The sequence below is a fragment of the Solenopsis invicta genome, chromosome 12 (genome assembly GCF_016802725.1).
Source record: "Solenopsis invicta isolate M01_SB chromosome 12, UNIL_Sinv_3.0, whole genome shotgun sequence".
NCBI classification, from domain to species: domain Eukaryota; kingdom Metazoa; phylum Arthropoda; class Insecta; order Hymenoptera; family Formicidae; genus Solenopsis; species Solenopsis invicta.
In genome coordinates, this window is record NC_052675.1 from 7569096 (window position 1) to 7590881 (window position 21786).

The following is a 21786-nucleotide window of genomic DNA, read 5'->3' on the forward strand; positions in this document are numbered from 1 at the left end:
AGTTAAGATTAATAAAAAATTGCAAATTATTAAATGGCACGGTTAAAGAACAAGTATCGATTCTTTTTAATATTTAATTAAATATAATTTTTGTATAAAAAACAATTTATAAATAATCGTAATCTTTGCTAAATATATACAATACAAGTAGATATGCAAACGCGTTGAAAAATGTGCAGCAGTTTTTCTTTAAAAAAATTCTTAACAATAGGCAAACATTTACGAGTTTTAGACTAGAATACTTTCTCAAACATCTATAAATTTTATATAATAGATCTAAATACTTATAGTAATTACAATTGTGTACAAGATATATATATATATATATATATATATATATATATATATATATATATATATATACGATGTGCACTTAATTCATATTTTATGAGTCTAAATGATGCAATACTTTATCTGAAAAATTGCTAATATCTAAAGCCGGAACTCAACTTTTCAACGCCTAAAACACAAGAAAAATGCAGTTCAAAATAACAAAGAAATTTTCTTTCACGACATACAATGTAATAAAAAATGATATTAATTAGCAATATTCATCAACAAATTAAGATTAATTTAGTGGAAACATATACTCATATGTAGTCATAGAAAATAATTTTATTTATGCATATATGTATATATATGTATGTACGTTCACTAAGAATACAAACAAGCTCATCTAACTTTGCTAATTAATGTAATAGTATGTAGACAATTTTATAACATAATATTGTATTATTTAAGAAAAATCTATTGAAACAAATGTTTCCTATTTATCAATCCAATAATTTTTTAAATTTTGTACAAAAATATGTCTCTACTTATTCGAAAAATTTAACAGAAACCTTGAATACAACAAATGCAAAAAATCTGATTGATTATTGGTGATGCTACTTAACTTAATTATATATTATTATTTTTGATGGAAACCATATGTATAAGAGATTTTTATTTGTCTGACAGAAATCTGTAAATTCTGCGATTTTATAGCGGCATTTTTTCTTCTACGAAAAATCGTAAGACAAATATTCCGACAAATATTTGCCATGCCTCTTCATTATGACAATCTAGTCGTTCATTTTTGATGCGGCTCGACTTTGTGGGACAAAAGGTAGGTTGACAGAAAACCTGCGTGGTCCCATCGGCAATGCAGATCCACATTCGGTCTGCATTCTCGAGGCTTCTGGCGCCATACCACAGTAAGCGCACATTTGGCATCCTGCGACTCTCAATAGCATCTGGCCGATACAAATACACGAGTACTCAGGTTCGCTTTCGTGTTCCGCCGGTTCTTACCTTCTTTGGTTCACGAATCCCGGCATTGTCGGCGACGATATCTTCTTCTGCGACACAATCCCTCAGGTACCTCGCGCAAGAAGGCTGTCCTTACCGCGCAATTATTTTCACATGACTCCGATCACCGGTCAGATTAAGACCGTCCTTTCGGCACCGCGTGCCGATCGCAGCCGCTCGTTTGCGAACAGTCCGCGAAGATGCAAGTGCGATTTAAGTTGCGTGCAAAACCAAATTCCAGGGGAGTTGCGACAAACGTGCGACTACAGTATGTTCTCCGCGACGGTCGTTTCTTTGCGTTGCAAGGAATTTGCGCGAAGCTATCTAATAAAGTCTTGAGTTCTTTTTCATATGGTCGTTTTTATGTGCCAAGGAGAATTTACTTGTTTAGTTAATTTCTATATAGCATACTTTGTGATATTTATGATTATGTCATAATTATTAGGAGTTATTATAAAAAGAAGGAAAATTATACACTACAATAAGATAATATTTCTTCAAAATATCTTAATGTCTTATTATATTAAGAAAGATTAGTTTATTTATTCAGAATTCTCCGTACAATTATTGCTGATAAAGAACATGTAAAAGGATATAAAGATTTTTTTTTATATTAATACGTATACAATACCGGTAATCAGTCAATTCTTATATTTAAGACCGTCTTAAGTATATAAGTACCTTAAGATGTCATTCACCAATCAGAGAGTTGTATTAATATCTTAAGACATTACTTAAGATAGTCTTGAAATGAGACTTGAAATAAACTTATGCTTTTTATGATAGTATGTAACCTTAATTGCCGCAATAAAAAAATGTATTGTTTTGTTAAACTAGTTTTAGAAAAATAAGAATTGTATTTCATTATCTTATTAAATTTTAGTTTTTTTATATAAACATACCTGTTTTGAATTTCCAACTTTTACTAGCGCATATAAAAAAATTTCGGGTAAAAATAATATTCTGTAGCTATAAACTTTTTCTTCTCAACCCTATCAGATATTCAGCTTTGTTTCAAGAGAAGAATTATGAATTAATTTTATTTGTATATGAAACTAACTCTCATGCTAAGTTTATGTAGACGTTCTTTCAATATTAATATTAATATTAATTCATATACAGTTAATAATTATTTTTACTAAGGAATACGAGCGACTTTGTGGCTTACGAAAATGTTTTGTCCTATTCTGTAAACCACAAACGTTTGTTTATAAAACATAACTTATATACGAAGTATGCATACGCGGCCTCTGAATGTAAGCGTCAGTCATTTAAACACAGTCAACTCAAGATTGTAATTACCCAACGAAATCACGGCAGCGCGTATACTACATTTTATAAAAGTGGTTCGCCCACCAATACGTTTCATACATAAAACGCTATCTCTAGATCACGGGAAAACTCTTCACAGTGTGAGTGGTATTCAAACTATCGTAATCGGAAATAAATTACGCAAGATTTCTTCTACGTACAGAAAATCCATATCTAATCTCAATATTTGGTTTCAATCCCGTTAGTCGAATTGCTCAATAAAGTATTAAACTACGTATATACTTGAAAGATATTGTTATATGTAATTTATAAAACTCATTGATGAACAAAGACCGTTAAATCATAGTTTCAATATTAATTCAAATGTAAAACTGATTTATGCAATAACAAATATGATGGCAATTAAAAATAGATATTAAAAAAGTATTCTCTTTTGAAGGGTTGCCAAGATTTTTTTTAAGACGACACAAAGATCAAGTAACATTAAACTAAGCATATTTATTTGTTACTCACTGATCACATATTTTAATAATATTTTAATATTTTTTAAATTAAAAAGATGTTACTTTCTTGCTACTTATTAATCACTAATAGTAAAAAGATTTATAAAGGAAGTGGGATAAATGGTAAAACTTTCTTCTACACCAAAAATAAAAAAAAAATCTTACTCAAAAAAAATGTTGCTATCATTGAAATTTCGTTGAAATTGGCTATCATTCTTCTTTCTTAAGTATTTTGTTCTTCTTCTTGTCATTTATAACGTAGGTTGCGTTTGTAAACGAACATTATCTCTTTTATCGGTAAATATTTTTGACTGTGGTCTAATTTTAGTTTCCATTATTTCATTTTTGAAACATTTCCATGACAGTAATTGGTATATTGTTCAATGTTTAGTGACGAACTAACGTAATAAAACCGTATTCTGTATTTTTAATTTTATCTCACGCCTATGTGCAAATCAAAATAAATGAATGTGAATAGTATAATATAGTTATTAGGATATCATCCATGATAATGACTTAAGTATTTATAAACTTCCTTTTTATTCAAAAACATCCAATAATAAACATCGTACTCAATTAAGTTCTTTGCAAACAAACCAATTTTTCGATATCAATCTATACGTCGTTTACTATTTTATCTATAACTTTGTCAAATTACTAAATATAGATAAAATATTTGAGGAATTTTAAAGATTTAAAATAATAAGGTTATTAAACTTAAGAAATTCATTTCTTTTATCTTTCAAAGGAGAATTCTTTTAAACTAAATAATAATATAATAATTATAGATTAGTTTTTATATTATTATATTAAATTAAATAAATAAAATAAAGTTATATTACTATTACTGTTATTATAATTATTTTCTTAAATCTATTTATATTTTTAATAAATCGAGAAAAAAATAGAGGTTAAAGTAATAACAATGTCTTTACACATTTCGATCTATATATATCTTAATATTTATATAAATTTAGAAACGTAACTTATATGTTAATGATTTTGCTTGTAGTTTGCATCGGTACAAATGGCCGTCTCTCCGTGCCGTCCAGCAAACAACATCACTACCGGAATCTTCGAGACCGGTACACCAACTGTACTTACGTCGACGGCAACGTGGAGATCACATGGCTCGAGGAATTCTTCGACCTCAGTTTTCTCCAATATATACGGGAGGTCACCGGTTTCGTGCTCATCAGTCACGTGGACGTGCGCAAGATCGTCCTTCCGAGCCTACAGATCATCCGTGGCAGGACCCTTTTTAAGCTCAATATTCACAACCATGAGTTTGCCCTCTTCGTTACAATGTGTCAAATGCACAACCTGGAGATGCCGTCCCTTAGAGGTACGTTGTCTACTTTATTCGTATTATGTAAGGGATAAAATAAAATAAGGCATAAAGTACTTCCAAGACTTTAGTCAAGTTGACATGACTGGAATGAGATTCAAACGATAAATGACATATCTGTATGATACGTTTGAATATTTAGTTATTTATGTAAAGTAGTTATTTATGTAAACTGATTATATTTATAATTTACGTTTATAATTAATGACGTGACGTACAAACATTTTAACAATTAACATGTTATTAGTCTAAAGCTTACAAATATACAAATTTGATATTCTTTAATAATAAATTAAATATCTCTTAAAAATAATAATATCAATTGAACATTGTTAAGCGAGAAATTTAAGATGACCTGTCATTTCGTTTGCGACAACACCTAACTTGCCGCACTTGATTTCATCATAGATATACTCAATGAGAGCGTGGGCATGTACAACAACTACAATCTCTGTCACATGAAGACTATTAATTGGAAAGAAATAATCACAGGCCAAGGCGGAAAATACTTTTACTCGTACAATTTTACATCGCCAGAACGAGTATGTCCAGCATGCGATGAAAGTTGCGAACAAGGTTGTTGGGGCGAAGGTCCGGAGAACTGTCAGAAGTTCTCGAAGACAAACTGTTCGCCTCAGTGCTGGCAGGGCAGATGCTTCGGTTCTAATCCGAGCGAATGTTGCCATCTTTTTTGCGGGTGGCTGTATCGGCCCTAAACAGAGCGACTGTCTTGCCTGTAAAAATTTCCTCGATGACGGCGTGTGCACGCAAGAATGTTCGCCTATGTAAAAGTAAGTCACCTCATATACTTCCGTCTTTACACAAGATTAATGTAAAATGCTACAAAAGATGTTACGATCACGATAAGTTTGGCCCGTCAAAATAAAAGTGATTTTTGAATGCGGGAAACATGTTTAGCGAGAAACACACGCGAGAAATAATAAAAAAATTCTCCAATCAACAAATGCTAAAATAACAAACAATTACAAATGGAAAAAAAGAAAGAAATTTCTTTTATTTGTTTTTTTTTTTTTTTAGAATTTGTGTTTAAGAGAATCGTGCTTCAAAAAACAAATTATCTGTTTTAAAAACACATAATTTTTTTTATATAATATTTATATTTTTAAAGTTAAACTTAATAATATTTTTGATTTATTTTGATTTATTTATCTGTTAGTTAAAAAGTTTTTTATCTTTTTGCTGTGTTCCTTGCTACAAATGCTTTCAAAAATCATTTTTATTTTAAAAGGCCAAAGTTATCGTAATCACCTCAATGTTACAAAATACAGAGTAATATTTTAATTTACCGACTCGATCGTTTCTTCATAATTAATCAAACAAATAATATTTTTCTGAGCATTTAAGCATATCTTTCTACATAATAAATTATTTAAAAAACTAGGATTTTGCTTATATTGCAAATTAATTTAGATGACAAAATTAATAATAAAATTTAATATTTAATATCCAAATGTTGATGATACTTTTAGATATAATTCAACAACTTATTCATGGGAAACCAATCCTGACGGAAAGTACGCGAAAGTATGGGGCGACATATGTAAGAAAATGTCCGGATCATCTCTTAAAGGACAACGGTGCATGCGTGAGATCTTGTCCACCGAAAAAGAAAACAGTGAATCTGGAGTGTGTTCCTTGCGATGGCCCTTGTCCAAAAACCTGCAAGGGCGTAGAAAAGGTGCACTCTGGTAACATCGACACCTTCAAGGATTGTACTATTATTGAAGGATCTATCACGATTCTGGATCAGAGTTTCGAGGGTTTTCAACACGTTTATCCAAATTATACGTTCGGCAAACGATACAAAAAGATGCATCCCGATAAATTAGAAATCTTCAAAACGCTGAAAGAGATTACGGGTTATCTTAATATTCAAGGAGATCACAAGGATTTCAAGAACCTTTCGTACTTTCGTAATCTAGAGGTGATCGGAGGCAGAACGCTCACGGAATATTTTGCGTCGTTGTACATTGTCAAAACTTCTCTAGTATCTTTTGGCCTGAGTTCTTTAAAAAAGATTTATTCCGGCTTGGTCGTTATTTTGGAGAATAAAAATCTATGTTACGCACAAAGCATCAATTGGACCAGAATCAAGAAATTATCTGAACATGAAAGCCTTTTGTCTAATAATCGAAATGAAAGCGAATGCAGTGAGTATAGTAAAATAATTTAGATATAAATAAGATTACATAATATTTTTTTTAATTTAAAAATTAATTCTTTTTTATTAACATTCTAAATGGAATAAATTTTTTGTATGGTAACATGTATATTTTTTATAATAAATTTTATTTTGAGAGCTATTTTTATGTTTTCCAGACTAAATTAAAATTATAATCACATGTTTGAACGATATTTACTCACTTTTATATAAGTAAGTTATATTAAATTTCTAATATGAAAACCTTACAAAGTATTGTTCGACATGCAGTTAAAGATGGTCTCGTATGTGATGAGGAAAGTGTTCAAACGAAGGATGTTGGGGACTGGGACGACAACAATACTTATCGTGTAAAAACTTTATTCGAGGAAATGACTGTCTTCGAGATTGCAATGATACTGGGTAAGTCAATAAGCGTAGAATTAAATAATACGAAATTGAAAGTTTCAATAATATGACTTCTGCCCAATCGAAATTGCTATCCTAGATCATGGATTGAAGGTTGAAATTGAAAATCTTCCGCGAGAAATTAAGCCTCAATTTTTGCCTTTTTTTTTTCATCGTTATTCATCTCATAAGCATATTACGTGTGTGCGTAAAGTACTGAGAGTGCAGCACGTGCACTCTTAGTACTTTAATTGCATTAAAAAAGCAAGTGAATGACAATCTGAACAATTTGAATTACATTTAAATAATTCTTTACATGTACCATTTTATTCTTTTATCTTTGCAAACTTTTTATATAATGTTTTATTCCCCGTTACTTTAATTAATCTTTTTTATTTGCACCTTTTACGTGTCACTTCTGTACATGATAATTCATTGTCGCTTAATAATTTTATTTACGATTGTGTTGTCAGAATGTATCAAGCAGACGAAAAACCTGTAAGACGTGTCACGAAGAATACAAAAATTCCTGCACCGGTCATAGTGCCGATTAATGCAAAGGGTGCAAACATGTGCGAGACGGACCATTCTGTGTGCTCGAGTGTCCATCCTCGAAGTACAACGACAACGGCCAATGTAAACATTGCCACCAGAATTGCGTAGGCGGTTGCGAGGAACCAGAGAACAACATAGGCGCCAACGGATGTCATAGTTGCGAAAAGGCAATTATGAACGGCCATGTACCAGAGGGATGTTTGCAAAAGAAAGAGTTGTGTCTCGATGATAAGTTATACCATCATTTTATAACTTTTGTATTAGCGTATGAATTTAATTTATATTCTATATAGAAAAATAGAAAAAAATCGATACTTTATATTAATTATTATTATACAACCAATAATTATATTATATATAATAAGAGTTTTGTTATGTTAATTATTTTTATTAATTCTACAAATGTTTGAAAATAATAGTAAACGTTGTTACAAAGTATAATTAAAAATAATAAATTAATTATAATACATTTTTTAAACAATATGATAATAAGAGGTAAATTTATGTAATTTCTCAGTGTTATAACAAGTATTATTTAATGTCGTATGTAAAAACGTTTATATAAATTTTTTTATTATAAAATTCGCAGGACATTATTACGAGTGGGTGAGTCCGTTGGAACAAGGTCCTTTAAAACCTCTCGCCGGAAAAGCTGTCTGTCGCAAGTGCCACCCACGTTGCAAGAAGTGCACAGGATACGGCTTCCATGAGCAAGTGTGTCAACAATGCACCAAGTATAAAAGAGGGGAGCAATGTGAAGAAGAATGTCCTGCCGATCATTTCGCGGATTCTGACACGCAGCTATGTATACCGTGCTTCGCAGAATGTCGAGAATGTTTTGGACCAGGCCCTAATCAGTGCTACAAATGTCGGAATTATAAAATTTATATTGTACGTAAACGTCAATATTAAAGAAGTAGTTTTTATTACGCTTTACATTTATATCTATTTTATTACAATACATAAACGTCATAGACAATACAACATACTTGGGGGAAAAAGAAAATATAAAAAGGAAAAAGAGATCTTTTATTTTAGTAATATCAACATCAAAATACACATATCTTCATAATTATAATTTATAATAACATGCAGCAATGAACATTTTAACGATGATAATAGCGCTTATTCAACATAAATTATATATAAATAATTATAATTCAGAAAAGAATTTTTTATTTAAAATATAAAATTATTTGTTAAATAAGCACTATCATTCTTGCTGAATTGCTTGTTGTAGCCTTTATTGAATTATTAATTCTTTTTTTACATTACCAAGCTTCTATATTTTTTATTATTATTTATAAAACCTTTATATGTATGAAAAGATTAACAGTTATAATATTAATTTATATAATTTACATATTTAGGATAGGATAGGCGATCCCGACGACAACTCAACATCCTTTAACTGCACGGAGACCTGTCCACCAGAGTATCCTCACAAGATCTTTCCTCCTGACAGTGAGCCATACTGTTCTATAGAAACATTAGACCTCGGTTACCAGATGGAAAACGAGTTTCATCCAGCTGTTTTGGCTGGCATTGGTGTTTTATTAGCGGTGTTTGTTATTGTCATCGTTGTGTTACTGTACTTCTGGCGAGTAAAAACGAAAGCTAAGGAGAACACAGTGAAAATGACGATGGCTTTGACCGGATTAAACGACAACGAACCACTTCGACCGACAGGTGTAAAACCAAATCTTGCCAAACTGCGAATCATCAAGGAAGAAGAGATGAGGAAAGGCGGTATATTGGGTTATGGTGTTTTCGGCAACGTGTATCAAGGCCTCTGGGTACCCAAAGAAGAGAACGTAAAGATCCCAGTTGCTATAAAGGTTCTTCATGATGGCACAGGTGCAAATACGTCCAAAGAATTTCTCGACGAGGCTTATATTATGGCTAGTGAGCATCCAAATCTGTTACAATTACTTGCGGTATGCATGACGTCACAGATGATGTTGGTGACTCAATTAATGCCCCTGGGCTGTCTGCTAGATTTTGTACGCAGGTACAAAGACAAAATTGGTTCGAAGCCACTGTTAAATTGGTGTACGCAGATCGCGAGGGGTATGGCCTATTTGGAAGAGAGAAGATTAGTTCACCGAGATTTAGCAGCGCGAAATGTCCTCGTCCAAACTCCAAATTGCGTGAAGATCACCGATTTTGGTCTTGCTAAGTTATTGGACATTAACGAGGAGCAGTATAAAGCTGCAGGCGGGAAGATGCCGATTAAGTGGTTGACATTAGAATGCATTCAGCATCGAGTGTTTAATCACAAATCGGACGTGTGGGCTTTTGGAGTGACCATTTGGGAGGTTCTCACTTATGGTGGTAGACCGTACGAAAATGTCTCTGCTCGAAACGTGCCAGAATTATTGGAAAAGGGCGAAAGATTACCGCAGCCCGCGATTTGTACGATTGACGTATACATGATTATGATTAAGTGCTGGATGCTTGATGCTGAATCCAAACCTAGCTTTAAAGAACTGGCCGAAGATTTCGCGAAAATGTCTAGAGATCCTGGTCGATATCTTGCCATTAAAGGAGATAAATACATGAGACTGCCTTCGTATACACTACAGGTAAATTTTGCTTGTATGCAAAATTTGCTGTATTACCGAAGCTAATTATGTTGATATAATAATTAAAAATTATTAAAATTATTATGTAATGGATTTCATTGATATAATAATTGCGTTACGATCATATCAATAATGCTTCAAATTGTTCATATTATATCCGTATACTTAAGCAGTTCATTAATATAAAGTATATTAGATATCGATAATAATCTATGAATTTTTAACGACTAATAATAAAAAATTGTATATTCTCGACTCCTAGAATATAATAACTTTTGTAATGTAATTTTACTATAGAACAAAAAAATAAGAAGAACAATACAATTTCTATCAAAGCAGATTTTGATACTTAATAATATTTCTGTATCAACTATTAAATATATTTTTTTATAAACCACGTACCGATATGGATTGTCGGACATAAAATTTTTAAATCAAAGTTAGAAATAATACCTTATAACTTTTTATAGTAATCATATAATGACAAAAATTTCCAATGTAGAATTTCACAATACGATTTAGTATTAGCTCGACTCTTAATTTGAATTTTTAGGACGAAAAAGAGATGATACGAAATCTCGCATCAGCGATGGATGGTCCTGAAACTTTGGTGGATGCTGACGAGTATCTACAACCTAAATCACGAGCTCCACTTCCGCCTGCAATTTCCGCATCAAGTACTTCTGGTTCACCGCCAAATATGCCAGTGAAATCGTGCTGGCCGAACGGCAAGCCACTCGCCGCTGATTCTCCAACGCCGCAAAATCAGCAAAATTGGGATAGAGAGCTCTTGAGGTATGGCGGAAATCATGGGAGCGGAAACGCGTCGCACGAGGCGAGCAATTCCGGTCAACACACGCATTACACGCATCCCAATGGTTACTGCGGACATATCGCAGGAATAGATAACTCGTATTCGAGATATTGCTCAGATCCATTGAAGATGGTCGGTGTTAGAGGTAAGCAAAATGTTAATTGCTAAAAAAAAGTGGAATAAAATATCTATTGCGGCAATGATTGATATTGAATCATTATACGCACAAACATCGTGGGATGAATTTTAACGAATCAATGGGGAAATTTCAGATTGCGATGTGACAGATGACTGCTTCGATACAAAAGTGAATCAAGTAATGCACATTGTTGCGCATCAGCAGGCTCAAGTCGGAAACTTGAAATTGGATTTGCCATTGGATGAGGATGACTACCTTATGCCATCGCCACAACTGCCAGTCAATACAACGCAATATATGGATCTCATTGAGGTTTGGGGAATCCAAACCAACAGGTGAGAAGTAAACCTTGGTACTAATCTCATCTCTCTGTTCCTCTTCAATCCTTAGATTTTATCAGAGCTCGATAACATCTCAGCGTACATTTCTGTGCAGTGCACTTTTTTACAATTTAAACAGATATAAGGAACTTACAGTTTAAACACCGATTCCAAATAATCTAATTTTGGGTATTAAGATAATCTCGGAGATTTGCTATTACCTTCCGAGAGATAGATTCCGAGAAGTATTCGGAATCTATCTTTCGGAAGGTAGTGGCAAATTTGAATATTTGCCACAGAGAGCACAGACGCAAAACTTTCTGCATCAGTACCTACAATTTAATAATTTTATCTATAACGTTGAAAATAGAAATGTATTAACTCTTAGGAAAATTTTTTTTACTGTATTTATTTGTACTTCTACATATACATAATTTTGTACAACGTCTAATTTAATTTTTCCTTACTCCATATATAATATTTATTTATTTTATCACTTTATATAAATGTAACATTTATCTATAATTTTATATGTCTACATATATGTATTTGTGCTCTTTACAAAAGCAAAACTTTCTTATTTTTTATCTAGAACTAGAATCGAAGCGGTTGAACAATAGATTCCGAAAGTATCCAGACTTCCTAACGATTCAAGGGAAGACATCACTAGACAATCCGGAATACATAATGCCGCAGGATGAGGGTCCGCTAACGCCGCAGACCTTGGGTATTCCTACGCCGGACTTGGAAAAAGTTTTGCCAAATGGCGCCTTTGAATCTCAAATTAGGCAACGAAGTTCCGAAGAAAAATCAGATCACGAATATTACAATGACTTTGATCGGTTGGAACGGGAATTGCAGCCATTAAAGCCTTTTAGGAGAAGAATGAAATGACGGTGTGATTCTAGTGGTGTTATCGCGAAAAGAACCGTTTAAGATTCTATATGGGACCAGGGATGATTATATTGATAAAAAACTTTTATTGTGATAAAAGATGAATCTTGGAGGGAAATAGAGAAGCATTGCTTTTCTACATCGCAACATTATCTGACCACATAGTTACTCAATTTCTGAGTACAGGATCCATTGTACTTATAAAAGACACTTCACTCAAGTGCCGTGCTCGATTGTGATTAGATGTAAGACGCGTTAGAAACTCGTGCGTATTATGGAATATAAGTAAAATAAAAGAGACTATAATGACATACCGGAAATGGGAATCGTGCGACAGCGATACTCGCGAACAAGTAGTGCAAAGATATTCTTAATGTGCCATTTGTCGTGGCTTGTAAATAAATTACTTCTCGTAATAGTTTCTCGAGGATATAAGAAATATTCTAGGACTTAATTCGCAACGACAGCGTCAATATCGTCTTTGCTTAATAGTTTTACTTTAGGACTATATTAAGGCATTTGGGCCCTGCCATCGCAAAACGAAGTCCTCATATAAGTTTGAAAAATGGTACAAAATTGGTAGAAAACGACATATAAATGATTTTACTTATTTGACTAAATCTTTTTACATTTGTCTTTGTAACATTAACTCTATTATCATATACGTGTTATAATAAATAATACGGCCCAATTTTTTCGAAGTAATGAAATTATAAATGTTGATCTTTACAAATTTTTTAAACTTAAATCGATCTTTCCCTTATTAGCTATTTTTACAAAGATATCTATACACTCTAAAAGTTAATATTCACAATGACAGTACCAATTTTTCAACAAACTTGATTAAAAATGTGAAGTAATATCTTTTTTACACAAATTTAAATTTTTTGATTGTAAAGTTATAAAGAAATTACAACGCAAATTATTAAAAAATCAATGACGATTCGAACTCCAAAAAGATTCATAGTCGTTGTTAAAACTTTAATAGTAAAATTTAAACATTTTTGAGCGGAATAAAAATATGAAAAAATATATCAGGAAATCGCTCATTACATTATATTATATAAAAGCTGTTTCAAAAGTTTTTATTTCTTTTTTGAACACACAGATTTGTTAATGGCATTTTACATCATTGAATAATAAATCTCTTATGTCTTTTTCTAATAAACATAAATTCAAATATGTTGTTAATTAAAAGTATTTTTTTATATTGACAAAGGATTTAATTTCAAATTTAGAATATAATAATGTATGAATGTATGTATACTCGAAATGGCAATAATATTTTTTCAATTTTATTAATGTTCAATATAAATTCTTGTTGGAAGTTAATGTTTTTAAAGATGTTTTAGTATTTATAAAGTGTTCCGCTTAGAATGACGAAAGTTAAGCAGTCCCGCTACAAAGGCCAGCTTGCAGCAGCGTCCTATAACATAAGTCTGATTAATAGTAGTCTTTGTTTTAATCTGCTTTATAGATCATAATGTGGGAGAGGGCAAAGAAAAATCAATTATCTATCGTTCAAAGCTCAAACTGTTGGACGTTAGGGCAACCAGGCCAAAATATTTGTGCGGTACACCGCTGACTGTGATATGAGTTACTTTATTTCTTCTGACACTCAAATACCGCAATAATTTGCATTTTCCCTTTTCTCGCAGTAAGTTATGACAGCGAAGCTACATTGTCTTATTTTACTGCCGAAGATAAATTCGCCTCGCGTTGAGATACGAATCGATGCAGAGGAACGCGATTCTACTTAAAAATGGAGAAACAAAGAGACTCGAAAACGTTTTTCCTTCTTCTTATGCCATCATCTTTGTAGCGGAATCAATTGGCTGATGGAAATTATCAGTTATTTCATTTTTTATACGTGAAACACGATTTGTACATAATTTAGCGAGTAGAATAGTAAACAAAAAAGCTCTATAGGTGTAAGAAACGCAAAAAAGAGTCGGACGGATCAATGATCGTATCGATTGCCAAAATACGGCAATCCGTGTGTAACTACACTAAGTAACAGTATGATAGGACGTGCCATGTTGTACAGAAAAAAAGAAGAAAATATGCGAAAGAGCAAATTTTATGATGGAGAATGGATCTTTATTGTATTTAATAAATTCTCGGGAACTCTGTTCTACGAGCCTTGCATTTGCTATAAATGAGCAGGAGCGTGCGCGAGATTGGCGATCTTTTTTGGAAGTAATATTGGTAAATTGTAATCAATAAATTATCGTCATTTTATCATTTGGAGGAAAAATGATGATGATATTACATTATTATTAAATTATTTGTCACATAACCTTAATAGCTTTAATTCTCTAATTTTGATACTTTCCTTATAGTATCATAAAGTAATCAAATCAAGTTATTTCGAAACTATAAAGAAATAAAAATGTACATTTAGATATAAAACACCTACATTTTTCTTAAATCATCCAACACTGATATAATATTTTTTACATGTAAGCACTCTGTAAAAAATATCATAAAATTTAATGTATCTTTAAATTACACAAGTATATTAAATTTATTGTATCTATTACAAAATAGTATGTGCATGAAATTTAGTACACTTTTGACAACATCAAATTTTTTTAATGTAGTTGAAATTTATTTTCCTTAGATTACATTAAATTTTAATGCGTATTTTTAACAGTGTGCAATCGATATTAATTTTAACTGCCTAAATAACAAAATAGCAACAAATTTAATCAAATTTTGACCACAGATCAATAGTTATATGTTCCTTCAATTTGTTCCAACGACAAAGCTTGCTAACATGCTATGTCAGCAGATTAGCGACAGAAGTCAAATAGAATCTGCGCGCACGAACACTTTAATGACAAACTCTCAGCAAAAATCGAGCAGAAGTTACAAATTCTGTCCCAGATAACTAAGCATCTTAGCGAAATCGCGTAAATTTATGATTATAACTAATAATGCTGGCAATTTGTCTTTCATTTATCTTCAAGGATTTCAAATATACCGACATTAAATCAATACGCAGTAATGTATACATGTATACATTGCCGTAACGGCAACAGTATGAATTTTATTGATGATGATTTCAAAGTTACAAGCAAGTTTCTAACAAGTTAATATTCAAAGTTATCATATTGCGAAGGCATCAATTTGTCAACCAATGCTGACTCAGCTACTGCAATTCTAATAGTAACACATATAATTGCAAGCAACATGTTAGCCATAATATCAACACACGTTGCTATTTTCTTGACTTCTACTGTCTACTGGTATAGCATATCAGCAGATACTTTATTATATTTATGACGGCAGTTTACCGACATTATCAGATATTATAGACTCTACGTACAATTTGTTGCCTTTTGACCAATAAAAATTGATAGCACGCTCCACTCAAAATTTGTTTCTGCAGATTTGATTAGGGTAGAGAAAAAAGAATATATACATTTATACACAAAATATTTCTTTTTTTAACATTAAAATACAAAATGATATTAATTATGAATTTCCAAAAATATTTGCACACTTTTCCTATCGCAATCGTATTTTATGATGATCGAAATAAAAACGAAAACATTTGTAAAAAATGCTTGTGAAAAAATAATCCACACTGATTTTCAATCTCGCTGCATACCGTGCAGTATCTTACACGTAATAATGTAGCCAAGACGTATCGTGTACATTGCATTAAGTGTTACTAATTATTATTATTGTAACAAATTCTCTTTGTAATATATCATTCATCGCGACGCGTTACTCGCCACACGAAGAAAGACACGTGATTTTTTTGGGACGGACCAAGAAAATGTCTTTCCATTGTCCTCACTCTCGCAGATTTGGTCTTCTAAATGTAAATTAAACTGCGACTGATCGTGGTAATTAGAAATTGTACAGCGTAATCGAATGTTGTGTAATTTACGAGGAGTGGCCATTCGGTTGTGGACATAGAATTTATAGATCTTTATTGTATCATTATATATCGTAAAAATTTATTGTAATAAAGAACACTCATTCCTACCATTTGTCGTTTTTCATTTGAACCAACATAATTTAAAAATATAAAAAAATGTTTATAATTTACGTGCTAAATAGATTAGCATATATGCTACATTTTTCAATAATATTTTTTCGGATACTCTCTCTTTCTCTCTCTCTCTCTCTCTCTCTCTCTCTCTCTCTCTCTCTCTCTCTCTCTCTCTCTCTCTCTCTCTCTCTCTCTGTGCGCGTGAGTATCGCCCTGACGTGCCTTTTCTGCTCTGTCGCTTTCGAAGCTTTGCTGCCGCTTTTTGCCCTCCGGGGCTGCTTGTTACAGGTCTCTCCTGTCAAGAGCTTTCTTGCTTGGCGCCTGCCTCCTGGGTGAGAATACCTCCGCCGTTTTCGCTCTCCTTTCACGGTTTTTGATCTACTGCTGCGGCATAACCTCACTTTCACCGGTGGTCGCGCGCGCTGTCATCCGGACGGGTCTGTTCGTGCATGCTGATTTGCGGACCGCTCTCGCCTGCGCGCGCCGAGCTCGAGTACGTTCGTGGGTCGCCAGCCAATCGGTTTCTCTCACTGGTCAGTCAGCCTCTCTTTCCAGCCAATCAGCTTTTCCTTCGTCGCCATGACGCTTGCGTGCACGGTTTGCAAGCGCTACATCTCCATCACTGATGCCTTGTGCTGCGATCGCAATCCCAAGCACATCTATCATGAAGTGTGTGCGTCAAGCCTGCTGGATCGTGCGTCGCGGTCCGATTCCCTGGTGCTTCCATGCCCTGCTTGCCGTGACTTGGGCCTCGTTGGGGGCCTGTCGGATTCCCGTGGCCCGATGCCTGCGAGTGGCGGAGCCACGTCATCTGCTCTTCCTCCCTCGGATCTCAGGGATCTTATCGCCACTGTGCTGGCTAAGGTGGAGGGCATTGAGCGCAGTCTGCAGGATCTTCCGGCCATGAGGGATCAGCTGCGAGAGCTTCCCGCCGTGAGGACGCAGCTGGCTTCCCTCGAGAGAAGCGTCCAACAGTCTCTCGGTACCATCGAGGCCAGAACTGAGGAGTTGGCGGCATCTGTGTGCCGGGTCGATGCGGGGCAGGCTGCTCTGGATGCCCGTGTTCGCGCCCTGGAGGCGCGACCTTCCGGCGGCCCGGGCACGTCACCTGGCGACTTCGAGGAGCGTCTGGAGGCGCTCGAGCGCGCCAAACTAAACAATGAGCTCATCTTGTTTGGCGTTAAAGAGCTCCCTTCCGAGGACTCTCGCGCCGTCGCGATTGGCGTGGCTTCCGCACTCGGGATAGATGCCTCTCCCGACCTGATTTCTGCCACTCGTATTCCATCCAAGGGGAACCGACCGCGACCGATCATCGTCAGGCTCTCCTCCAGTGAGGCGCGAAACCGATGGATAGACGGAAAGAGAGCCAAGGGCGTCCTCGAGGGTGCCGAGGTGTCGGCTGGGCTCTCCGGTTCCCGAGTTGACGTCAACGAGAGACTCACATCGTCAGCGAGGACTATCTTCGGCGAGGCTAGGCGTGCAGTGCGCGGCGGTAGGCTGCACCGCGCCTGGGTCCGCAACGGCCTTGTATTCATCCGGCGACACTCAGACACATCACCCATCAGAGTTCGCCATCTTGGACACCTCGACAGCCTCACAGCCGGCCCTCCGCCCCCCGCTGCCGCCGGGGACGCCGGAGGTTCGGCGACTTCTTCTGCCGCCTCCACTTCGGCGACCTCGTCCTCGGCGCCTCGCCTTCCGCGGGCGCCGGCTGTCAGACCTCGTGTGCCCTCGGCGGCGTCCGGTGGCGCGCCTGGGGCCGGCTGTGCGGCTGTCGTCCCGTCCTCGTCCGCGCGTAGGACCTGACGCACCTCGATTGTCGACTCTGCTGCTGCTGGGTTCCTCCGTCTCTGCCATGTCAACTGCCAATCCCTCCTCCCCCATTTCATCGAGTTTCGCGACTATTTTTCTCGCAACCGCTTCGACATCATCGCTATGTCCGAGACGTGGCTTAAGCCCCCTGCTACTGACGATTTGGCTCGCCTCCCTGGTTACTCGCTCTTGCGGGTTGACCGTGTGGGTCGGGGGGAGGGGGTATTGGTGCCTACGTGTGCGACGGGCTGTCCGCGAGCGTGCTTGCTACCTCGCCCGCGCGCTACTGCGGCCAACCCGAGTACATGATCGTGCGCATCTCTGCAGCTGGTCAGAGGCCGTTCCTTTTAGCTGTCGTCTATCGGCCACCCAAGCTGGGTTATCTAGTCACTTTTCAGCAGGAGTTCGAGGGACTTCTCCCCTCCTTCCCAGCGGCGGTCGTAATAGGCGACTTTAACATTGACTTAAACCGCCAGTCTCATGACGCCGCCTCCCTACGCGACTTCTGTCAGAGCAATCGTCTGCACATCATTCCGTTCTCCGACACCCACCATACCGCTACATCTCACTCCCGCATAGACCACTGCTTAGTCAGCAATCAGTCCTTCGCGTTGTCTCACCATCAACACGCCCTTTCCTTCCTGTCTTGCCACGACCTCATCGAGGTAACCCTCAACTGTAACTTTAACAGACTTCCTCCTCGCGTCATCTCTGCTCGCAATCTCTCCGGTATCAACCTTGAGACGCTCTCTCATTGTCTTGTCTCCCTCGACTGGGATTTCCTTCACCAGTCCACTGCATTGGACGACAAGGTTGATGCCTTCACTGCCCTTCTTCAGACCGCTCTCGACGCCGTTGCTCCACTCCGCACCTTTCGCGCTAGGAGGCCTCCAGCTCCTTGGATCGACAGGAACACTCGCGAACTCATGAACGAAAGGGACTCTGCCAGGAGAGCTCTTCGTCGGTGTCCCACTCTTGCTAGGTTGGCCACCTTCCGATCCCTGCGTAACAGGGTGAATATCCTTCTGGACACTGCCAGAAGTGGCTATCTCGGTCGACGCTTGGATTCTGCAGCATCGCCCGCTCGGCTGTGGTCTGAGCTACGATCACTGGGTCTTGCCAAATCTCGCTCCTCCTCTTCGACACTTGACCTCTCTCTCGACCAACTCAACTCCTTTTTCTGCTCCGCTCATCTCTCTCCTCTCTCCCCTCATCCTCTTGCCTCCTCCCCTCTGTCGGTCCCTCTCTCTCCTCTTAGCTCTTCCCCATCTTCATCTATCTCCTTATCCGATCCCTCTTCATTTTACTTCCTACATATCACGCCCATTGTCCTCCATAGGGCGCTCATCAGATGCTCCTCTAATGCCGCAGGTCCAGACAACTTGAGTCGCCGCTTCATTCTTGATTGTCTCCCCTTCATCTTCCATATTATCCTCGATCTCCTGAACTTATCATTGAACTCCTCCACTTTTCCTTCCTCTTGGAAGCGCTCCCACATTATCCCTCTTCCCAAGGTCAAAACTCCCTCCTCTCCTTCCGACTACCGCCCTATTTCTCTCCTCTGTTTTCTCTCCAAGATCCTCGAGCGCATCGTTTTCGATCAGCTCTCTTGCCATCTCTCCTCTCTCCATCTCCTCGATCCTCTTCAATCCGGCTTCCGCTGCGGTTACAGCACACAGACTGCGCTCGTCAAGCTGGCGGACGACGTTAGACGGGCTGTTGATCAGAGAAAGGTCACCCTCCTCATCCTATTCGACTTCTCGAAGGCCTTCGACTCCGTCAGCCACGAGCTGCTTCTGCGTAAGCTTCCGCACTTCCACATCTCCCGCCCCGTCCTTCGCTGGTTCGAGTCTTACCTCTCTGGCAGGTCCCAGCGTGTCCGCGGTCACGACGGCTTCTCTTCTTGGAGTCTTATCCAAGCAGGCGTTCCTCAGGGCTCCGTTATCGGCCCCCTGCTTTTTGCTCTATTTATTAATGACCTGAGGACAGTGATTCGCCACAGCCGACATCTACTCTACGCGGACGATCTGCAGATCTACCTGGACTTCTCTCCTGCCGATCTCGAATACGCGCTTGGGAGGATCAGAGAGGACATCTCCGCGATAGAGCAATGGGCTCGCAACAACCGACTCACCCTGAACGCCATGAAAACCAAGGCCATCCTCTTAGGTAGTGCTCGCTATGTCAATAATATTCTTGCTAATAACAACATCGTTTTGGAAATTAACGGCACTCCTATCGAGGTCACCGATCGGGTGGTCAATCTTGGCTTGATCTTCACCAGCACTCTTAGCTGGAACGAGCAGGTCAGGTCTGTGTCCCAGCGCGTGAATGGCGTACTCTGGCGCCTCAAATATTATCGGCACTGCCTCTCACGTCCCCTGCGCGTTCGCCTCGTGTCCTCTCTGATTTTCCCTATCTTTGACTATTGCTCTGCCGTCTTGACAGACCTCACCGGGTCGCATCGCCTTCAGCTCAGGCGTCTGATGAACTCCTGCGTACGCTTCATCTGCGACCTCCGCTGGGATGATCACGTCTCATATTTTTATTCCCAGCTTGGCTGGCTGCGGGCGGATGACAGGAGACTTTACCTCTTCGGCTGCTTCATCTTTGCCATCCTCCGTACCGGCATCCCTCCCTACTTAGCCTCCTTGCTCTTGCCTTGTCCAAGACCCAGAGCGGCCTCCAGAGCTTCCCCACTGGACCTAGCGATCCCCTCCTGCCGCACCTCTACATTCCAGCGTTCCTTCGCCTTTACCGCTCCCTCTTTCTGGAACTCTCTCCCCATTGCGGTTCGCAGCGCTGAGTCTACTCGCTCCTTCAGACGTGGCCTCTTCGATTTTTTGCAGCAGCGTGGTGCGTCTCAGTCCCAGCCTCCGCCTTAATTCTCAAGCTTATCTCTCAAGCTACTCTACCTTATTTTGTTCTCCCTTGTTCCACGCATATTCCCTAATCATTACTTTCTTTTGTTTTTCTCTTCTTTTGCGGCAATATACATATTTATTTTCTTTCACTTATTGTTTGTTCCTTGCTATTCAATCTTCGTATAGTTATGTATTTTCGGTTCTGAGCACTTCTTAGTCTTTATCTCTATTTTTGTTATTGCGATACTTTATCTGTATTCTATGCATCGTTATTCTACTTTAGTTGTTTTTATTTTTATTTTTTATTTTTATGTTTACAATTTAGTCTTAAGTCGACACTTTTCTTCTTTATCTGTTCTTGCTATGTATCTGCCTGTCCTTAGAGGGCTTGCCCTAGGACAGTAATAAACGCCCATTCATTCATTCTCTTCTCTCTCTCTCTCTCTCTCTCTCTCTCTCTCTCTCTCTCTCTCTCTCTCTCTCTCTCTCTCTCTCTCTCTCTCTCTCTCTCTCCCGAGTTCTGTTCTGTACCATCGTCACCACGTCGTTACAAGTTTGCTACTGTACACGAGATCGGCTTATTTCGGTTTGTAAGAGTTATAACAATATATAATAACAGTATATTTAAATCAGAGAAAGAGTACGTCCTTCTCGATCACACCTGATCGCGAGATACACGCCGCGAATCACAATCGCGTGGACGGCAATCACGCCGTTACATAAAAAATACTCGGAAAATGTACATCCTTTCTCAGAATTTTTTATACATGCAATTAGTTGTAAAATGTTCTAAGATTTCTAAGATTTTTCTATAA

At 37.4% G+C, this 21786-nt stretch overlaps 1 pseudogene; it reads left to right on the plus strand.

The window, feature by feature from the left end:
- The first annotated feature begins 1235 nt into the window (after window positions 1–1235).
- LOC120359179 lies at window positions 1236–12297 on the plus strand (annotated as a pseudogene).
- The last annotated feature ends 9489 nt before the right edge of the window (window positions 12298–21786 follow it).